Raw genomic sequence first — 21,696 nt, forward strand, 5'->3', positions numbered from 1 at the left:
CCGGGAGTCTGCTCTGGTAAGTCGGGGGGGGGACAGTGGCACTTTCGGGTGCAGCCTATATCCGAGCCAATACGCTATTGGGCGCCGGTGGTGTCTTTGTGTTCGTCTTCGGAGAAAGAATCTTCGTAGATAAAACGAACACGAAGAATGTCCACAAATATTCCCCCGAACCGAAGACAGGAACGGGCGAATATTCGTGGACATTCTTCGTGTTTGTTTTATCTCCGTTTTCCTCCCGGTTTACAAGCAGGGGTTAATACGGGGTTAAGAAACACATCGCAGCAGCAGCAGCAGCTTTGGTGCGGTGAATTCTCTCTGACAGCCGGGGAAGGTCTGTGCGATGGACGCAGACAACCCCAGCTGCTAACCGCACCTCCTTCCGGCTGCAGCGGACATTGCCTACGCGAATCGCGTTGACGTCTACCCGCTGCCCGGACAACACACCGGGGAGTCAGATGCACCAGTAAGTTTGGGGGGAGTGTTAAATGGCAGCCCCCTGGCCACGACCAATACAGTCGCACACACGGACCTTTAAATCATGGTGCAATCTGAGGTGTCCCGAAGTGTACATTGCCCTAACTGAAATCCCCGTTCCTCCCAGGCCAAGTTGCTTGAAGCAGTTGTCTGAGACTTAGACAAACGCTCTGAGCAACTTGGCCTTGGAGAAACGGGGATTATTTATTTATCATATAACAACCATAGAAGTTTAATAAAAGAATGGGGATTTTAATTATATTTTAGACCACTTTTAAATACTTGCCTAACATTTGCTACTGTTTTGCTGGAAAAATGTGGGACAAGAACTAAAAATAGCTTAGGGTTAATGTACGGTTATGTTTAAGAGTAGTAGTAGTAGTAGTGCACTGGCTTGGTTAAAGATGTATTATTTCTTTATTATTTCTTCTTAATAATTCAAATAAGAGGTTCATTTCTTATATTTATTTTATTATATTATAAAACGTATTGTATTTTATTTATTTTTACCTACATTTGCATACTTACCCACAAGGGCATAGTTACTTTCCAAAGTTGACGAGATGCAAACAACAGGACTGTAGGGAAATTTGGAACTGTTGGAAGGTATTTGTTAGAAGAAAGAGGGCCAAAAAACTCCAAATATCATCTTAGGTGTGAGTTATAGCATTAATTGTAGGCTGGTGAGTGTAGAAGTAAAGGCCAGGGCAAATAACAGGAAAGATCCTTGTGAATTGTGTATATGTGTGTGTTATGTTTGGTTAGTTGTGAATCAGATGGAAAAAAATTAAATGAAAGGAATGAAAAAGCATGATTTGCTGAGAAAAAGCAGATGATTGAAAAATGGAAAAGGTGAATGAGTGGGCAATTGGCGACCCACTCACCTGCTTCACCCTAGAGCAAAGCATCCAAACACTGTCAGTCCTAGACGTTTGGCAGTGGACTTCCAGAGCTCAAACGCTAGGCCCTAGCGTAAGTTGGCTACACTGGCGGAAGTAGCAGACGTTGCCACACCGCAAACATACGCAGCCAGGGGGAGAAACTACCCTACCCTTTAGGGACATTTTGAGCATGACTCTAGCCAGGAAGCGAACTGGCAGAGAAGAGACGCTGGCACCACCACCAGCAGCATTGGAAACGGAAAAGGTGAAGAGCTGGGTACCACAACTTGGGCAGATTGATTTTAAGAAAGCCAATCTGCTCCATCAGATGAGGTTCCATGTGTGAGCGCTGTGGACTCAGTATGTTTCCAGTCATAGAAAACATGCGCGCTTTTTGGACAGGGGTTGGCGGACATGATAGTTGCGGTGCGCAACCCATGATAGTACAGGCCACACACTCATCTTTTCATCCCAGTAGCTAAGAGGATCAACATTATTCGCAGAAAGATCTTCACTGAGGTAAAGCTTGACCATTTCAGCAGCACTACTCTCCTTTCTGCTGCTAGCTCTGTCAGATGGTCCAACTATACTCCCAGGTGCCTCTTCCCAAAACGCAGCTGCTCCACTCAGCTGTGTTTTGCTGCTTGTGGCACTGCTGCTAGGGGTAGCAGACAACATCATCTCTTCCTCCTTCTGCACTTCTTCCTCTTCAGACAGCATTCCCCTTTTACGCTGCCAGTCACGTACCTTTTGAACCAATTGCTCCCAGTAGCTACTGAGAACATTGAATTTGATTGCTAGCTTTCCCTTAATCCTTGGATCGCAAAGGCACGCTAGCATCATTTCGGGACTTTCTTCCATGCGTTTGCGAAGTCGTACTTTTAGCAGATCCTTCAGCCTCCTGACTATGGCTGCTATGTCAGGATGTAGAATGCCACCTGTCACGCCAACTTGTATAGTACGTACATGGACTTGCTACCCGGTACAGATGGTATGGCCAATTTCAGTATGAGAGGGGTTAATTCGATTGTATAGGCATGTGGTGCCAAAAGGTCTTTTAAGATAAATTTGTCTTTTGAAGCTCAGACTCCAACCAGGGCCCTCTGCAAGGTGTGAAATTTTACAGTGGAGGTGCCGGCACCAGAAGTTGTACACGCGTATTGCGTAGATGTCCCCCGCCGGCCCCGCAAGACTCCCGGGAGTCTGATCTGGTAAGTCTTGGGGGCAGAGGTAAAACACATCGTGCGGACGTTCACTGGCTGCGGCGATGTGCGTAAACAACCTCCGCTGCCGGCACGTCTGCACGATGTGGGAATTCCCGGCAAGGGAGATTGTTAAAGCACATCGTGCAGACGTGCCGGCTGCGGAGGTTGTTTACGCGTACATCGCCACAACCGGCGAACGTCTGCACGATGCGCTTAGACAACCTCCCGTGCCAGCACTCCCCCTGTGGGAAGTGCTGGCAGGGGAGGCTGCCTGAGCGTATCAGAGAGTAGGATGCAGGTCCCCTGCACCGATGCGGGGATCTGTATCCTAACCCTGTTGCCTGCCCGGTGCCCAGAACTGCATGTCCCGGGCGCTAGACCCTGAATATAGGCCGCACCCCCACTTTAAAGATTTAAAGTGGGGGGAAAAAGTGCGGCCTATATTCGGGCCAATACGGCATATATATATATATATATATATAGTTTAAAAACAGTGATTTTTTTTTCAAAAGGAGATCCTACTTGTCCTTTAAAAATACAATATATAATTTGTGGGGATGTACTGAATGAGTTGGTAGGAAATCATAGTTGTATAAAGATGGAAATTTATCTGGTTGTTTTTTTGGAAAGCATTATAAAATAATGCTGGGTGTAATCACATCCTTAAAGAAATCTTACCAATATATTTATGTATTATGCAGGGCTAATTTGGCAATGTTTTAACAGAATAAGCTTAGGTTGATCCATCTTAACACATGTCTAAATCAGCATATTGAAATATCCACCTCTATTCAGTGGCCTAAATTAATCTATCTCAGCTCATTGAATACCATAGACTGAAATACAAAATGTTTAGTTAAAAACAGTGATTTATCTCAGATAATTGAATAGAACCCACTATCTCAGTTTATTTTAGTTAATAAATATCACTTTAAGCCTAATTATAAAATGTAAACCATTTATCTAATTTACTAGGGCCGCTCAGCTGTCAATTGGATGTAAGGATTTACCAGATAAAAAACATATTCACTGTCAATTCTTTGCAAAAAGAAACGTGGACGATCAAAAAGATCTGGTAGAAAGAAGGCAAGGACAGGAGATTATGATTATGATGTCGAGCCTGCACAAGGTTCCATTCTTTGCTGCTCGTCTGAAATAGGATTGTCACACGAAAGAAATACAGAAGATGAGTTTGATATTTCCATCAAATCCTTGGACCAACTGCCTAAACACTCCACACCAAGAAAAGAAGCGCATTAAATGAATAAACTTGTTGCATGGGATGACCTAGCCCCCTGTAACCTGCCACCAACAGATTCAGATAACAGATTGGTAGAAACAGTGCAAGAAAATATTTTGAAAACACTGGATCCTGGACAATGGCTTTGTGATGGAGCTCTTGAAGAAGCCATAAGCAAGTTCACCTGCCAGAGAAATCTTACAGAAAATATTTTGATGTGCCCCACCTACATTTACCAAAGTTTGGTGCAAGGAAGAGCAGAGATTTTCTACAGCTTCTTGGGGGGAAATGTCGCCTTAAACAAAGACATTTTGTTGGTTCCTTTTAACACGGATTCCTGGGGCAGCACTGATGCCTTGGTGTAGTCCTTTCTAATACCAGGGAAGTGATAGTCATAGATTCCATGAATGAAAAAGAAAGAACAAAAGAAAATTGTGACATATTGTCTACTGCTTGTTACCAACTAGCAAACATATGTTTTATCAGAGAAGAGTGGATGGTATACTTGTGTGAGTTGAACAAAATAACAGTTTTGACTGTGGAAGCAACATCATGATTTTGTGTCATCATGTCCGGAAATGGATTGCTGTTAACATAGCACAACACAAAGAGTGCAAATGTAAAACACAGAACAGGAAAAAATGGAGCTGTGGTTCATATAGTAAGAAGCACAAAGCGCTGCACAAAATGAACATGAATGTCACTATCCTTGAAAAACCGCTGGTTACATATCTCTAATCTCTTCTCCAAACCGAGAGTAGCAGATGGTCCACATGTGCAGAGAATTCATGCCCAGGAACATTTTCTCCCTCTGATTGCATGGTTTTATGCTGCCTCTCTCACCAATGGTATAATGCAGCATGCCTCTTACAAAGCACCTCCAAACTGCCAACATATTAAAAAATGACAAAGATCTATATGATATGTCAGATGGTTTTCTCTGAAAAACAAGTTTGATATTTCTCCCATTATATCCTATTTTCATTCACTCAATACTGTCATTCACCTGCCATTCCATAGAAAACAGATATAATCCCACATAATATGAGTTTTACATCCTGTGTGTGTACTAGGGGAGTATGTGTGCCAAAGATCTATATAATATGTCAGAGGGTTTTTTCTGAATAACAAGTTTAATTTTTCTCCCATTATATCCTATGAGCATTCACTCAATACTGTCATTCTCCTGTCATTCCATAGAAAGCAGCTATAATCCCACATAATCTGAGTTTTAGATCCTGTGTCTGTACTAGGGGAGTATGTGTGTCAAAGATCTATATGATATGTCAGATGGTTTTCTCTGAAAAACAAGTTTAATTTTTATCCTATTATATCCTATGGGCATTCACTCAATACTGTCATTCACCTGCCATTCCATAGAAAATAGATATAATCCCACATAATCTGAGTTTTAGAACCTATAACTGTACTAGGGGAGAATGTGTGCCAAAGATCATGTCATGTCAGATGATTTTCTCTGAAAAAAACAAGTTTGACTTTTCTCCCATTATAGACTATGGGCATTCATTCATTTACCTGTCATTCCATAGAAAACAGATATAATCCCACATAATCTAAGTTTTAGAACCTGTGTCTGTACTAGAGATGTATATGTGCCAAAGATCGAAATGATATGTCTTAATCTTTTATTTAACCCTTTCACTGCTAAGGGCGTAATTGTTACGTCCTCACAAGTGGGCTTCAGGTGCTAAGGACATAACCACTACATCCTCAGCAGTGATTTACCTCGGTGGAGGTCTGTTGCCTTCTGCCCCAGCGATCTGGCCTGTATCCTCAGAGGATGTATCCTCACCGGGGCTTCCTCCTGCAGCGATGACGTTATCTGACAACTTTATTAACAACTGACAATTGTCAGTTAAAGAGTATGGGGAAATGCTGCTTAAATGCCTGTATCTCAGGCATCTTAGCAGCTACAGACCCCCACCATATACTGTTGGAAAGGTATATTAAGTTAAAAAAGTAAAAATGTAAAAAAAAGTATTCTAGCTAAACGATCACTGTGGTTACCACAGTGATCATATAGCTATGAAAAGTCCCTTTTTAAAAAATGGCCGGTACTACATTTTAATCCCCTGATCCCTTTGAACATGGGGTTAAATTTAGCCAATGGTAGAGGGAGACAATTTTAAAAAAAATCCTGATGAACTGTAAATGAACTGCAAATATTATTAAAATCAGCTATTTTTGCTGTAAAAGTGATTTTTTTTCTCCCTTTACCATAATTTCTTTGGGATTATAAAGGGAAAGAATGGTGTGTGCTTCTGTGAGTGAAAGGCGTGTGAATGGTCAGTAATTAGGGTTAAAGCCTTGACGTGGCATTACTGCTCACGTAGGAAGTTAAATTATGGCACAGAAAGTACACATCTGCAAAAACGACACCCCTTGGTGCATCAAATGAGGGGCTGCATGTTTTTCTAGTAAAAACCTGGAGTGCACAAGACACAAATGAACATGTCGCTATGGTTAGAAAAAAAAATTTCTAGCCAAAGCGACATATTCCATCATTATTTGTGCACTCAACTTTTTTTTTTTTTATATAAGTGTGATATTCACTTATTTGTTTGCAAACTAGTACATATTGAGTCGGAAGTGAAAAAATAAAATTTTTCCCATTTTTGGCTTTATTTTGCAAACCTAATGAGACATATGTGACGGACCGACCAGGGACCTCAGGTTGTCCCTCTCCGCCAAGAGCGACTTCTCCCTTCAGGACAATAATTCCCCGCAATCCGTAGGCAATATCCCCAAGCAAAGTAAAGGGATATTGCCATCCAGTACCCAAATAACCAGGCAAGACTAGTCTTTAGGTACAACAAGAGAAGAACTGATTTATTTTAGACACATTAACATAAAAGAAGATATTGGGATACAAACCGCCCCCCTTGATCTGCATCCCAGAGACGACAGGGACAGTAAAGGGATTAACAATACAAAAGGATACAGGCGCCACTAAAATAAGGAATACACATTGTCTTGATTAGATTATCTCCCAGACCTTAGTGAGCTGTGTGTAAACAGGAAATAAGGAAATAATAAAATACATTTTTATTAATAACACATAAAAGGATAACATGGCACTCTTTACCAGGGCTCATAGTCTGTAGTAAGGAGGCTGGCACTCAGTCCCCTCCAGAAGCCCATGACACGGAAGCTTCTGTGACAACATACACATATAAAAATGGTATATTTTGAATCTGCTGGGTGTGCTGAAAAAAACAATATATGGTTTGTATAGTTTATTCCCAAGAAATTTACTTCTAAACACATTTAAACGTGAGCTGCAGCAAAATGCTCAAAATTGCCTTAGCACCAGGGTGGGAAATGGCTTAGCAGCGAAAGGGTTAAAAATCAATTAATATTTTCTCCTCCATTATAGTCTATGGGCATTCCTCCCCATTATAGTCTATAGGCATTCCATTTTGTTATTTGTTTTAGAATATCCCTTGTATGGATGCCTTTGACATGCCCATATTGAAATAAGGGTAATCTAGACTGTAAGCTCGTTTTAGCAGAGTCCTCCTCACCTGTTGTCTCTGTAAGTCAAATTGTTTTGTCACATACTACTTGTTGTGTCCTGTCCACCCATTGTACAGCACTACGGAATTTGATGGTGCTATATAAAACAATAAATAATAATAATTTAATGTAATTGCTGTTGTCTGTACAACCGGTGAAGTTAAATACTTATTTATGTTTCTTTATTCAGGTTTCAATGTGGGCTATATGATCAAAATTGGGTGGACATCTGACTATCACACCTATATGAGATTGTTGGAAAAACCTAAAACCCTGGGCAAAACTTTACATAGGTAGCATAATTCTGTTATCTGCCTAACCCAGATTTGACCATCATATTTCCACATAGTGAGATGTGATTCATCACCCCAGAGAACATATTTCCTAGCTGCTGCAGAGTTCGGTGGATGCTTGGCATTGTGCAAAGTGAATTTCACTATAGACCCTCTGTGAAGTCATTGGCGTGTCGCTTGGTGCCGAAATGTCTTTAGAGCAATCACAAGGTGATCAGGGTTTGTGTTGCTGAATGCCGGCAAGTCAGCAACACCGATTACGCTTAGGAAGCGATTGTTGAAATAAGTATTTGATCCCCTATCAATCAGCAAGATGTCTGGCTCCCACAGAAGCAATCAATCAGATTCCAAATGCTCCACCATGGCCAAGACCAAAGAGCTGTCCAAGGATATCAGGGACAAAATTGTAGGGACAAACAAGGATGTGAAAGCATTATGCTTTGGGGGTATTTTTCTGCTAAGGGGACAGGACAACTTCACCGCATCAAAGGGATGGTGAATGGTGCCATGTATTGTCAAATCTTGGGTGAGAACCTCCTTCCCTCAGCCAGGTCATTGAAAATAGGTCGTGGATGGGTATTCCAGCATGACAATGACCCAAAACACATGGTCAAGGCAACAAAGGAGTGGCTCAAGAAGAAGCACGTTATGGTCCTGGAGTGGCCTATCCCATAGAAAATCTGTGGAGGGAGCTGAGGGTTCGAATTGCCAAACATCAGCCTCGAAACCTTAATGACTTGGAGAAGATCTGCAAAGAGGAGTGGGACAAAATCCCTCCTGAGATGTGTGCAAACCTGGTGGCCATCTACAAAAAACATCTGACCTCTGTGATTGCCAACAAGGGTTTTGCCACCAGGTACTAAATCAGTCACTGGGCAAACGTACAAAATCAGCAGGGGATCAAATATTTTTTCCTTCACTGTTAAAGGTTGTCACTACATTTTTTCTTCTTTTGAAAGTTTGGGTGTATACAGTAGATATATAATTTGGGATGAATAAATAATGAGTTTATGTAATTAAGGTGGGAATAGGTAATAATTTCCAAAATAGGATTTTGATGTTTGCGGTTAGGGAAGGGAAGAAGAAAGAAAGGTAAAGGAGAAGGGGAGAAAAGGGGAAAAGAAACAAAACAGAGGAAAAAACTTTTTTTGGGTAGATAATCATTCCCCAAGCTAGGTGCATACTGGTATATATTACAATATTGTTTAAGGTTGGTTATTTTACCTTTAGTGAATTAGGTATTTGGTTTGGTTGGACAGACTTCTTGTTGTATGTTTAGAGGTTTGAGCAAACGATTTTTTTGGAATAATGGAGGACTTAATGAAAAAAATTGCTAAAGTGTCTAACCCGGAGGCTATTGTTAGTTGCATGAGGGGAGCATTGGACCCTTGGTTTATGGCCCAAGATTATGTAGCTAAGGCAATTAGAGAAAAAAAACTTAACTAAAACAAAAGGTAAATATGCTCTGATTTTTGCTGCACGTTTTATTGCGGAACAGCACAAATCTCTAAAGGACAAAAAAGAACATTTAGAGGAAGAAGTGTCTAAATTAAAAAATGCTGTTGAAATCACCACGCAGAATGCTGTGGCCTTATCCAAAGGTCATCAGCAGATGTGGCAAGAAAACATAGAATTACACAGTACAAACGAACGTCTTACTGAAAGGCTAAAGGATGCAGAAGGAGCAATTAGAACCCTTGCATCTCGCAGCCAGAAAGAAGCTGATCATGCTGCCTGTTTTTCTGAAATTAATGATTTAAAACTATAGTTAAGGAAAAGAAATGCCTCTTTCTAGTACAAAGATCCATGCTTTGAGTAAAGAACTTGGAGGTATCACGTTTTGAGATGCCCCAGTAGAGGTGATGTTAAAGATTGAACAATTTGATAGAATGCATAGGAATTTAAGTGACATAGATCATTTTGATGTATTAATGACTAGTCTTGATTCTTCTTTAAGGTCTAGCTTGTCTCCTGAAGTGTTCATTGACCCCAGAACAAAATGGCAATTGATAGAGGAAGTGTTAAAAGCCCTTGGGTTAGATGAGACTGACCACCACTTTGCTTTTGGTAACTGTATACAATGAAAGGGTGAACCTATACAAGGTTATGCTGATAGATTGTATGCTTTTTATAAACTGACCCTACCTCCTGGACACTGTTCCCGCGCTTGTGCGCGCGCACATAAGTTTTGATGAGAGCGCACACGAAGAAAAATTGTGCGCACAACGGTTTTTACCAAGAAAAAAAAATAAAAAAATAAATCCTTTACCGTGATTCGGCAGGCAGTCATCCATCCATCCAACCGCAATCAGTGAGACAGACACGCGACGTCGCGACGTTGTGACGTCACACGTCACGCGTCTGTCTTTTTAAAAGCTCGGGGGCAGTCCGTTGCAGAGGCAGAGGTGTGGAGAGAGCTGAAGGACGCCGACCGCTTTCTGCACGAGCCTGGTGAATTTCTGGTTTGCGGTGAGTATTCTCTCTCTATTGTGCTCCTCTGGTCTTTTATTTATTATTCATTATATTATTTCTTGAAAAAAGAAATCCTACCTTTCCTCACTATGTTGAGCAAATACCCATATATGTTCTGGTGCAAATTGTGCTTTCTTTATTATTATTTAATTATTATTATTTACCTCCGATTTCCCGTTTTTTTTTTTCTTGTGTTTTTTTTTTTTTTTTTTTTACTTTTTAATTTGTGTATCACATTAGGACAATATTTCACAAAACCAAAGATTGTCTCCTGTTATTTTTGCCTGTAGAATCTATGTAAAAATCAGAAATTTAGTTTTGTATTTTTTTTTTTTTACTTGCTGACTGCCCCCCCAAGTGCGTATGCTGACTGCCCCCCCAAGTGCGTATGCTGACTGCCCCCCCCAAGTGCGTATGCTGACCGTTTGGCGGGAATTCAGGGCGTTCTAGCTCAGGCCTCATTTATTAACACCTAGCAGGTTTTGGCGTCTTAATGATTATTTTTATAGGCAAATGGACGCCTATAAAAATAATCATTAAGACGCCACAATTGTCATTATGTTTGTAGCCACTGTTCCAGACTTCCAGCCACAGAACAGAAGCCCTAGCCAGCCAGTGCCACCAGCATCTAAAGGAAATGTGTTTTCATGGGTGAGTCTAGTACTACTATTGGATAATTATATTTGTCTGCAGTGCTGAATCTTACTGTTTGTGCCTCCTGTGTAAAATAAATAAATAAAAATAAAAAATATAAATCCCATTAGTAAGCTTTATTTTTAATGTTTGGAAACACTGCTTATTTATATATCACATTATTGGGTAAATCATTTGCTTTTGCCTCCATTGTATAGTTTGCAGATTTTCCATCATAATTTTTTTAATGTTTAAGAAACATTAATATATAAAAAAAATACTGTCCTGCAGACTGCCATGTGATGGGAAATGAAATAGCCCTCAATTGCCTGACCAAGAGACCAACCTGAATATTAAGCAACACTGTCCAACGCTTCATTTGGCTGTCTGCCTGATCTACTGCAACTCTGCACGGTAAGTAGTAAAGTCACCCAAACCCTGTACACTGTTTTCCCCCTTTTTTTCTTTATTTTCCTCCTACAGAAATCATTGTTTTCTTTTTTAATATATAAAAATACTGTCCTGCAGATTGCTGTTGGATGTTAAATGAAATAGCCCTCAATTGCCTGACCAAGAGACCAACCTGAACATTCAAGCCACACTGTCCAATACTTCATTTGGCTGTCTGCCTGATCTACTGCAACTCTGCATGGTAAGTAGTAAAGTCACCCAAGACCCTGTACACTCCCCCCCCCCTTTTTTTTCCTCCTATAGAAATCATTTTCTTTTTTTAATATATAAAAATACTGTCCTGCAGCCTGCCATGTGATGGGAAATGAAATAGCCCTCAATTGCCTGACCAAGAGACCAACCTGAACATTCAAGCCACCCTGTCTAGTGCATCATGTGGCTGGCTGCCTGATCTACTGCAACTCTACACGGTAAGTAGTAAACTCACCCAAGTCCCTGTACACGTTTCCCCCTTTTTTTTCTTTATTTTCCTCCTATAGAAATCATTATTTTCTTTAATATATAAAAATACTGTCCTCCAGATTCCTGCAGCCTGCCATGTGATGGGAAATGAAATAGCCCTCAATTGCCTGACCAAGAGACCAACCTGAACATTCAAGCCACCCTGTCTAGTGCATCATTTGCCTGTCTGCCTGATCTACTGCAACTTGGACAACTACAGGTTTTTCAGGATCTCCTAAATTGTCATAGGCTGGGTTTTCATATTAGCCTTACATTGTTCATTCACTATTTCAGTTTACTTTGTCTAGTTCAAAATCTTTTTTTTTCATACATTTAAGTGACTCAGTCATGGCAAAGCGCAAAAGAACAGCAAGTTCTTTTAAAGTAGAATGGCTAAATGAAATTGTAGAAACAGCTACCCCAAAAGCCCATGAGGCTATGAACATACCGCTGCGTGAAGTTTTTTTTTATTTTAGAAAATGGACTTCGATGTCTGTATTGTCATGATGCAAAAGTTTCTGGTGATTTTGCTACTGGTAAGAAATGGGATGATAGCTGGAAGCTTGACTTTTTGAAACGTCATTTAGCAAGTAAATCACATACGGAGGGTGTATTGAAGCTTCGACAACAAAACCAGTCACTACCCGCTACAGGCGTGCTACGCATGCTACGTGAAAGTGCGGAAGACAAAGAGCGAAAACGAACAAACCCAGATATAATCAAAGTTCTTATAGACAACGTGTTGTTGGCTGTTAAAATGAATAGCTCGTTAAATTCAGTTCGACACATTAATGAACATATGGTAAAGTATGTGCAAATGACAGATAGCTGGCGAAGTAAAAACTATGCGTTTGAATTTCTTGAATCTATCAACTATGTTGTTCAGAAAGACATGTTAGAAGAAGTAGCATCAGCAGCTTTTCACACGTTAACAGTTGATGAAACCACTGACATATCTGTCACCAAATGTCTTATTCTTTATTTCAAATTCCGATCTAAACATTGTAATGTGTATAAAACTGTATTTGGTGGAATTATTCATTTGCATGCATGCGATGCTCCTTCTATTGTTTTGGCAATTAAGAAGTTTTATAAAGAAAAGAAACTTGACCTTCATAAAATGGTGATGTTTACATCCGATGGTGCCTCAGTAATGTTGGGAAAAGTTAATGGTGTAGCGGCGCGACTAAAAGAGAGCATTCCACACTTAGTTCAGCAACACTGTGTTGCTCATCGTGAAGATCTGGGCATTTGTGATGCATGGAAACAAGTACAATTAATAAGAGATGTTGATACTTTAATGAAAACGATTTATACAGTGTTTTCAAGATCATCTGTTAAAAGATGCAAATTTAAGGAAATCGCAGAGGCCACTGAAAATACTGCTGTTGCTTTCAAACCACTCAATGAAGTCAAAAATCCAAACAGATAACAAATTTCATTCAGATGGTGGACTTTTCACTAAATAATGACCAGTTTTGTGACCTTGTAATATTGATGGACATTGGGGGAACCTTTCTTGCATCTAGTGCAGACTGCGAGAGAGGTTTTAGTTTAATGAATCGACTTAAAAATAAGATAAGAAATCGTTTAGGTGAATGCCATTTGGATATGCTAATGAGAATCAAACCCTACCAGTTGGATGGAAATTCTATCAGTCTAGATAGAGTGTACAAAGAATGGGTCAATGCCAAAGACAGGAGAGTGAAAAAATTATTCTGTGATTTATACAAGTAGCATTTTATTTTTATTTTTTTACTTTTACTCATCAACATTTAAGTAAAGGATTCTGTCAGACTAGCTTCCTAGTCAAAGACTGGGACTTAACTGCTTCACTTTGACTTCCTTTACTGGGACTGTGCCCTCATTGCTTCAATTTGGCTTCCTTTACAGGGATTGTGCCCTTACTGCTTCAATGTGGCTTCCTTTACAGGGACTGTGCCCTTACTGCTTCAATGTGGCTTCCTTTACAGGGACTGTGCCTTTACTGCTTCAATGTGGCTACCTTTACAGGGACTGGGCCGTCACAGCTGCAGAGAGGCATTCGATACAGGGACTGGGCCTTCACTGGAGCAGACTGGCTTCCTTTACAAAGACTGGCACGTTACTCCTCCAGATCAGTCTTTGTAAAAGAAGCCAGTCTGCAGCAGTGAGGGCCCAGTCCCTGTATAGGAAGCTAATTATATGATTCTACTAAAATAGTGGGCATTTATTGCTGCAGACTAACATTCTATTGAGATACTGGAGATTTTGTGATGCAGTTTGACTTCCTATAGAACGATTTTGATTTTGATTTGACTGGTGCAATCCAAGTGGCTTTCAAGTTACAATACAAAGACTGGCTTCATCTGCAAAGATTAAAATTATTAGGAATCCCAACACTGGCTGCATAAATTGAACATATGATTCGCTTGCAAATGCAATTCTGCATTAACATCAACAACATCTGGCTTCATTGACTGGTTTGAAAGCAACAGCAGTAGACACCTGTGTAGACCATGGCTACATTTAAGGAAATCGCAGAGGCCACTGTAGACCATTATTCTTAAAGTGTACTATTATTATTATTTTTTTTTTTATGCATGGAAGATCTTATAAGAGTCCTCAGAACACCTAGTTTGAAGTTTCCTTGCTGGTTTTCTTAGGAGCTAAAATATATATATATATCAAGTCAAATGTTTTGCTACGAGATCTATGTAGTTGAATACCAAAAAATATACAATTATACACTTTAAAACATAATCAGAACAGAAATATTTGGCCAAGAAAAAAAAAATCAGTTAATTTTGTTTTGTCAAAATTCTACAAATGGGATTTTAAACATTTATTTAATTGTGAATTATATTCTATTCAATTATTGTATTCTATTACATTTATTTGTTTAGCGCTCACAGATTCCAGAGCACTATTACAATAGTAGACAGAGAAAAATATACTCCACACAGTATGTTTCTAAGTTCCTGACATTGTAAACCTTGTTGCAAAGAGTATTGTTATTGCAAAGTAAATGCAATTTTGAGGTTAACAGTTTGTCCTCTTTAACCTTAAGTATATCTTTTGAGAACTATGTTTAATAAAAACATATAATGTGCAATGAATGGTCTGCTTTTAGTTTATTTTCACATTGCATTACATAAAAGTAACAAATACACATTCATGTGTGACTTAATGGAACAACAGATTGAACAAAGTACATATGCATAGTTGGTGTATTTACTTATCAATGATACTTTGGCCATAATGATGGCAATTGAACAATTTGACATGACGTACAGTGAGAATTTCACCTTTAAAATAGACCATGGAAGTGGAGTCAAAAGGGGTGGAAATATATTGCTCCATCCCCTTGCAATGTGAATTTTTTCAGCTCCACCAACTTAGCTTTATATGGACTGTGACAGAGCAAAATGGACATTAGGAGAGAGGCTTGTCTGTCAGACAGGATGACATTACACTAAGTAATACTGTTGTGTAACTTATACTATATTATCACACTATAATGTAGTGTTATTAACCATGAGCGAGCTGTACCAAAAATATAGAATAACAATTTAAATTTAACATTTGCAGAAGCATATTGTGCGCACAAAATTTTGGCTCCGGGAAAATTTTTGCCCAAGAGAAATTTTGTGCGCACACCACCTAAGAAAAATTAGAGGGAACATAGCTCCTGGAGTGCAAGGAAGTCAGAATGATGAGATTTATAAAAGAGCTTTGCTAAACCACTCCCTCCCTGAGATTCGTGGATTAATTGGCTTATCTGTATCGACCCAGAATCAGTACGCTAGGATCATGAATTGCTTGAAGAGGGCTGAAGCAATTCTAAAAGATCAAAATAAAAATAACAGAGGATGGGTATGTGCAGTAGAAGGACCCCTACCAGAAACCTATTATGTAAATAAGTCCTCATATAAAAAGGAAAGACCCTTTTTAAAGGGAGAAGCCTTTAAATGCTTTAAATGTGGACAAATTGGACATTTTTCACAAAATTGCAATTTTTCAAATGCCAGTGCCCCTGAAATGCATGTTTCTTCAAATTATTCAGAGTTGAAGAAGGAATTAATGAAAATGGGGAGAGAACTTGATAAATTAAAAGCCATCCAAATTACCAATCAAATTGCTGGTTCCAATTCTTCTGCATAGCAATTTGTAGTATCCACCTCGCCTGTTGTGGAGTTCAGGCGTGATGGATGCAATAGGCCTATAATAACAGCTGCTGTTAAGGGAGGGCCACAGCAGAGTATGTTAATTGATACTGGGGCTTCTGTCTCAATTATTCACACCTCCCAACCAAATTGCCATCCTTTGTGTACCGGTAAACGATTAGCTTTAGAAGCTTTCCAGGGGTCACAAACAGAAGCTATAAAAGCTAGACAAACTCAGTTACATATATCAAATAGTGCATTTGATGAATGCCATGCGTATTTGATGGCTTTTCCTGACTGTGTCTCTATTTTAGGGTCTGACTTTCTAAAAAAACATGGGGCCATTATTGATTTTGCAAATGGTAAAATATGGTTCAAAGAAAAAGGTGAACATAGTATTGTTTATGATTCCGCTGCTGTCTCTGCTATAAAGAAGCTGGAGAGCATCGCACTTCTGACTCACACAGACACCCGGGTATCTCAAATAATACAAGAACATGTGTTGACGTTTGCCAAACAAAAACATGATTGTGGGAGAATGGATGGAGAAGAGACTATCCCTGGAAGAGCACATAACGCACAAAAACAATATTCCCTTCCAAAAGGTAGTGAACCCCAAACTATTGATTCATTATTGGAACAGGGTTTTCTGAGAGAGTGTGAATCAACCACAAATTCCCCCATATGGCCTGTCCAGAAGCCAGACAAATCATGGTGTCTTTGTGTAGATGATAGAAAATTGAATTCTGTAACCCCCGCCTGTGCACCAGTTGTCAGAGAAACCCCTACCCTTCTTTCCATTATCCCTCCCTGTGCCAAGTTCTATTCAACGTTGGATGTGAGTAATAGTTTTTGGAGTATTAAATTGGATATGGACCCCAAATATAAATTTGCTTTTACATGGAGGATCCCTTGTGGTAGACATGTCCAGGTGTACTGGTGATCCACCAGTACACCTGGACATGTCTACCACAAGGATTCCATAACTCGCCCACCATCTTTTTTTTTTTGAAAGCAAACCTTCTCCAAACCTTCAGCCATACTGCAATATGTTGACAATATTTTGCTTGCCACAGAGACTGAAGAAGAACACCTTACCTTGCTACAAGAACTTCTGGGTCTCTTTGCTGCCACAGGATTGAAAGTAAACCCAAAGAAATGCCAACTAACGCCAACATATGTCACCTTTCTGGGAGTACTAATCACACCTGAGGGTAAGCTTCATGACCGACTCAAAATATGCAGAGGCTTAACATGCCAGTATCCAAAACAACATTACGGTCCTTTCTGGGACTTGTGGGATACCAAAAAGACTTCATCCCACAATTTGCTGATATTGCCAGACCATTGTATGATCTTTTAATGAAAGATGTACTCGATGACAGCATCAGAATGGTGTGGACCGAATTACATACAAAAGCATTCAATGACCTAAAAACAGCTGTCATGAAAGCTACCGCCCTGATGTCACCTGACCCCTTAAAGACTTTTCACTTGGAGGTGGCAGCCACAGAAATTGCTTTAGCTGCTGTTCTGTGCCAAGAGAAATATCGTAAACTGCGCTCAATTGCATATGCTTCATGTGTTCTGACTTCTGTCAGAGACATCTGCCTGTGAGAGACATCTTCTAGCGACATTCTGGGCTATAGATCACATCACATACATCACCGGACTTCAAAGCTTGACAATCCACAGTCCCCATACTCCTCTAAAAGTACTCATTAAGCCCAGGGAGACTATAATTTCTCCAGATTGCTTATCAAGATGGACATTAACATTAATGCAAAGAGACTTGAACATCACACCAAAGCAGACCACTCTTTTACCTGCCTTACTACTCTACCCCGGGTAACCGCATAACTGTCCCCTTCCTTCTAACCTTGATTTTCCTCCCAATCCTCTTTCAGACACCCCAGTGCAAAGTATAGATATATATTATTCTTATCATGACCAAGGTACAGCATACACAGGTTTTGCGATTGTCCTACCTGATCACATAATAATGCATTCTTGTATTCCCCACTCTTCCCGGTATGCAGAACTCGCTGTGATTGCTTGCACCTTGGAGGAGTGCCGTGAGACACCGATCAATATCTATAGTGACAGTGCTTATGTGGTAAACACTCTAACCATGCTACCTTTATATGTTTCAAATGGTTTTAAATCCTCAGATGGTAAAACTTTGACACATGCAAATTTATTAAAATATATTTGGGACTTGCTGCAGCAAAGGAAATTTCCTTGTGCAGTTATAAAGGTTAAAGGGCATTCAAAGGGGACAGTGCACTCAGAGAAAAATAGTCTGGCAGATAAATATGCAAAGAAAGCAGCCAAGCAAGCTGAGCTATGGAATGCTCCTAGTAGAATGTTTGTTATTCAATTGAGTACCCCACCTGACTTACTTTCTTTACAGAGAGCATATGGCCCTTATGAAGTTGTAAGGGAGTGGCATGAAGCAGGCCAGCCTTTACCCTCACCTACAGAATGGGCTGAATATACCAAATTAATGTCAGATCTCCCGTGGTGTATGTTCCCCCTGATTGTGCTGATGATTTTTTCCAAATTTTCCATTCCCGTCCTGTTGGTGGTCATTATTCAGTCCACAAAACACAAAAAAAAATATTACAATCTGTCTGGTAGCCCTCAATTAAAAAGGATATCCAATCTAAATGTTCTACATGTCTCCCTTGTTTGCAAGTTAACCCTCCAGCCTCTACAAACAGATCATTGTTGCAATCTGCTCCCCCTCCAGAAGGGCCATAGACACATGTTCAGATTGATTTTATTGGGCCCCTACCCAAAACTCCGGGTGGCTATACATACTGTTTAGTGGTTATTGATGTTTTTACCAAATGGATAGAAGCTTTTGGTACCAAAAAACCAACCAGCACTAAGAGCAGCAAAATTTTGACTTTTTAAGTTATTTGCCAGGTGGGGACTCCCTCAGTAGTAGCAAGTGATAGAGGTCCCGCATTTACAGGGCAGGTTTTTACACAGTTACAGAAATTACTAGATGTTAAGCTTGAACTTCATATTGCTTATCATCCTCAATCTTCTGGAGTTGTAGAAAGGGGAAACCGAACCCTCAAAGCAATGTTAACAAAATTCTACCTCCTGGAAAGATATGTTACCATTGTGCTTAATGGCAAAAAGGTCTACACCTCACTCTACAACAGGGATCAGCCCTAACCAAGCAATAACTGGGAGACTCATGCGAACCCCAGGGCAGTCACTGCTCCCCACCATAACTCCCATGGGTGAAAAAGATGGCAGATCACATTCAGGAAGTAAACATGTTTGTAGCACGAAATTCAGGGCGCACTAAAAAGCAGATCAAAAAGTATTTTGATGAAAAGGTCAGACCTTTGAATAAGAGGTTGGGAACTCTGTTATGATGCGTGATTTTGGAAAGAAAGAACAATCTTTCACCTGTCGGAGAACTTCCGAGTACTTCTATACCTTGTGGTTCCAAATTATGTAGATATCTTTATCGAGCGGCCCGAGAGAAATCAGACACACAGACAAGAGAGTTTGTATAATAAGATTCCTGTTTATTATAACGCATTATGGATACATTTATTAAATCATACCGGAAATAACACCCCAATCCTAAACCAATCATAATACATAAAATAGTTCTATGCCCTTATTAGTAAACATATTTATACAACTAATAGCGAAGAAGGTCAGGATGATGTATCCAGCCAATCCTTGGGCTTAGTATCCAAACAAACTGGTGTTATCAGTAGTTAGTGGAAATATTCAGGAGAACAGAATATGGTACATAGGTCATCCTGTATTCTTCCACAGTCCCCGCCTTTTGTGAGTAAGCTGACCTCCGGACAGAATATATTCAGGAATACTAATTACTCCCGCAGGACTTTGTATTGCATCTTCACCATTTTCTATTTTCCCATCCGGATACAGCCACCTAACAACTACTTCTAATCCGCAATATAACTACTTTACTACTTGCTTCAAGCACTTAAAAAATATTTGTGTGCATCTGCTTGCAAAAAGCTGTTTCATACCTGATCTAGTATAGTAATACTTATCCCTACAGATATGCAAGCAAATTGTTAGAAAATTAGGTATACGTTGAAAAGCATAAACATATACTTATACCTAGTATTAACTAGGCAATTAAACTACTTAGCAAAGTCTTTACCCATCCCCAATTGGGCAACCATGCAAATAGCTTCATCCCTTGAATCAAATTTCTGAGGGATTGTGTAAATTTAAATGAACACCATTTTGTATTAAATATACATCTTGTTATAGATACTTTTGCCAACCTAGACAAGTCTTGTTAATGATTTCTTTCTCATCCTTAAGTAACGAGATAACATATGTTTACATGTCTGTTTGTTAGGAAGATATTTACTCTTGTGTAAATAAGAACTTTTTACCTTGGTCTATGTTTGATGTGGATTAGTAGTACCCACTATATGCTGAGTGTTACATTTTTCTTTGTGAATGGTTTTGTAGTCTCCCTGAAATAGTATTTAAACCCGCTCGCAACAATGAATAAATTGAGAAGTGACTGAGAACGAACACCTTGTGTGTGTCTAAATTATTTACTTCTCCCAGATCTGCTCTTGCCACTCTGAAGGTACAGCAGATTTACTCAAGAGCTCCCGGGAGGCTTTCGGCTCAAGAGAGGCGTCCCCCATAAGAGGAGAGGCGAAACATTTTCAGATTGTATATGGTATTGTATGGATTTAGAATGGTCAGTCAAATTGAAACAACAGAGAACAGCAAAATATTCACAACCATGGTTATGTTTCAATAGAAGATAATCTATAGCTGCTCTATTTTGCAACACAGCTTCTTGTGTACCTTTCAAATCTAGCAACATTTCTTCTAAAGCCATTGATGTGTGATTTAACCCCTTAACCATAGCGCAGGCTAAAGCATTGATAGTGCGAGTATTGTAGACTGCCAGACCACCCCAACCAACTATTGATACCCCAAGACTCATATATTCTGACCTAGATAACAATCTCAAATCAGATATACAATCCTCACTTATACTTGAGATAGTATCACGAAAAAGAAGGCACAGACGGTGCAAAGAACCCTAACCTGCTATCCAGGTATATATGAATACGATACATTGTCACAAGAAAAGAACCATCCTTTGGGCAACTTAACATGTTGGTCGAAACTGGCTTATGTTGACGTGTAAAAACATTTCATATACCATATTGGCTCGGATATAGGCCGCCCCCGTATATAGGCCGCCCCCTAAAAGTTGGGTGCGTTTTTAAAGAAAAAGTTTTTTTAATAGACATACTGCCACTCTGTCCCCTCCCGAGATATGCTGCCACTCTGTCCTCCCCCCACGAGATATGCCGCCACTGTCCTCCCCCCGAGATATGCTGCCACTGTCCTCCCCCCCAAAATATATGCTGCCACTGTCCTCCCCCCGAGATATGCTGCCACTGTCCTCCCCCCGAGATATGCTGCCACTGTCCTCCCCCCCGAGATATGCTGCCACTATCCTCCTCCTCCCCCCCGAGATATGCTGCCACTCTGCCCCCCGACTTACCAGAGCAGACTCCCGGGTGTCTTGCGGGGCCGGCGGGGGACATCTACGCAATACGCGTATACAACTTCTGGTGCCGGCACTCAAGGGATGTGCCAGCACCGGAAGTTATATACGCGTATTGCGTAGATGTCCCCCGCCGGCCCCGCAAGACACCCGGGACTCTGCTCTGGTAAGTCTTGGGGGCAGAGGTAAAACGCATTGTGCGGACGTTCACCGGCTGTGGCGATGCGCATAAACAGCCTCCGCTGCCGGCGCGTCTGCACGATGTGCTTTAACAATCTCCCTTGCCGGGACTCCCTCCGTGGGAATTCCCGGCAAGGGAGATTGTTAAAGCACATCGTGCAGACGTGCCG

This window comes from Spea bombifrons, chromosome 2 (genome assembly GCF_027358695.1).
Source record: "Spea bombifrons isolate aSpeBom1 chromosome 2, aSpeBom1.2.pri, whole genome shotgun sequence".
In the NCBI taxonomy this organism is placed as follows: domain Eukaryota; kingdom Metazoa; phylum Chordata; class Amphibia; order Anura; family Pelobatidae; genus Spea; species Spea bombifrons.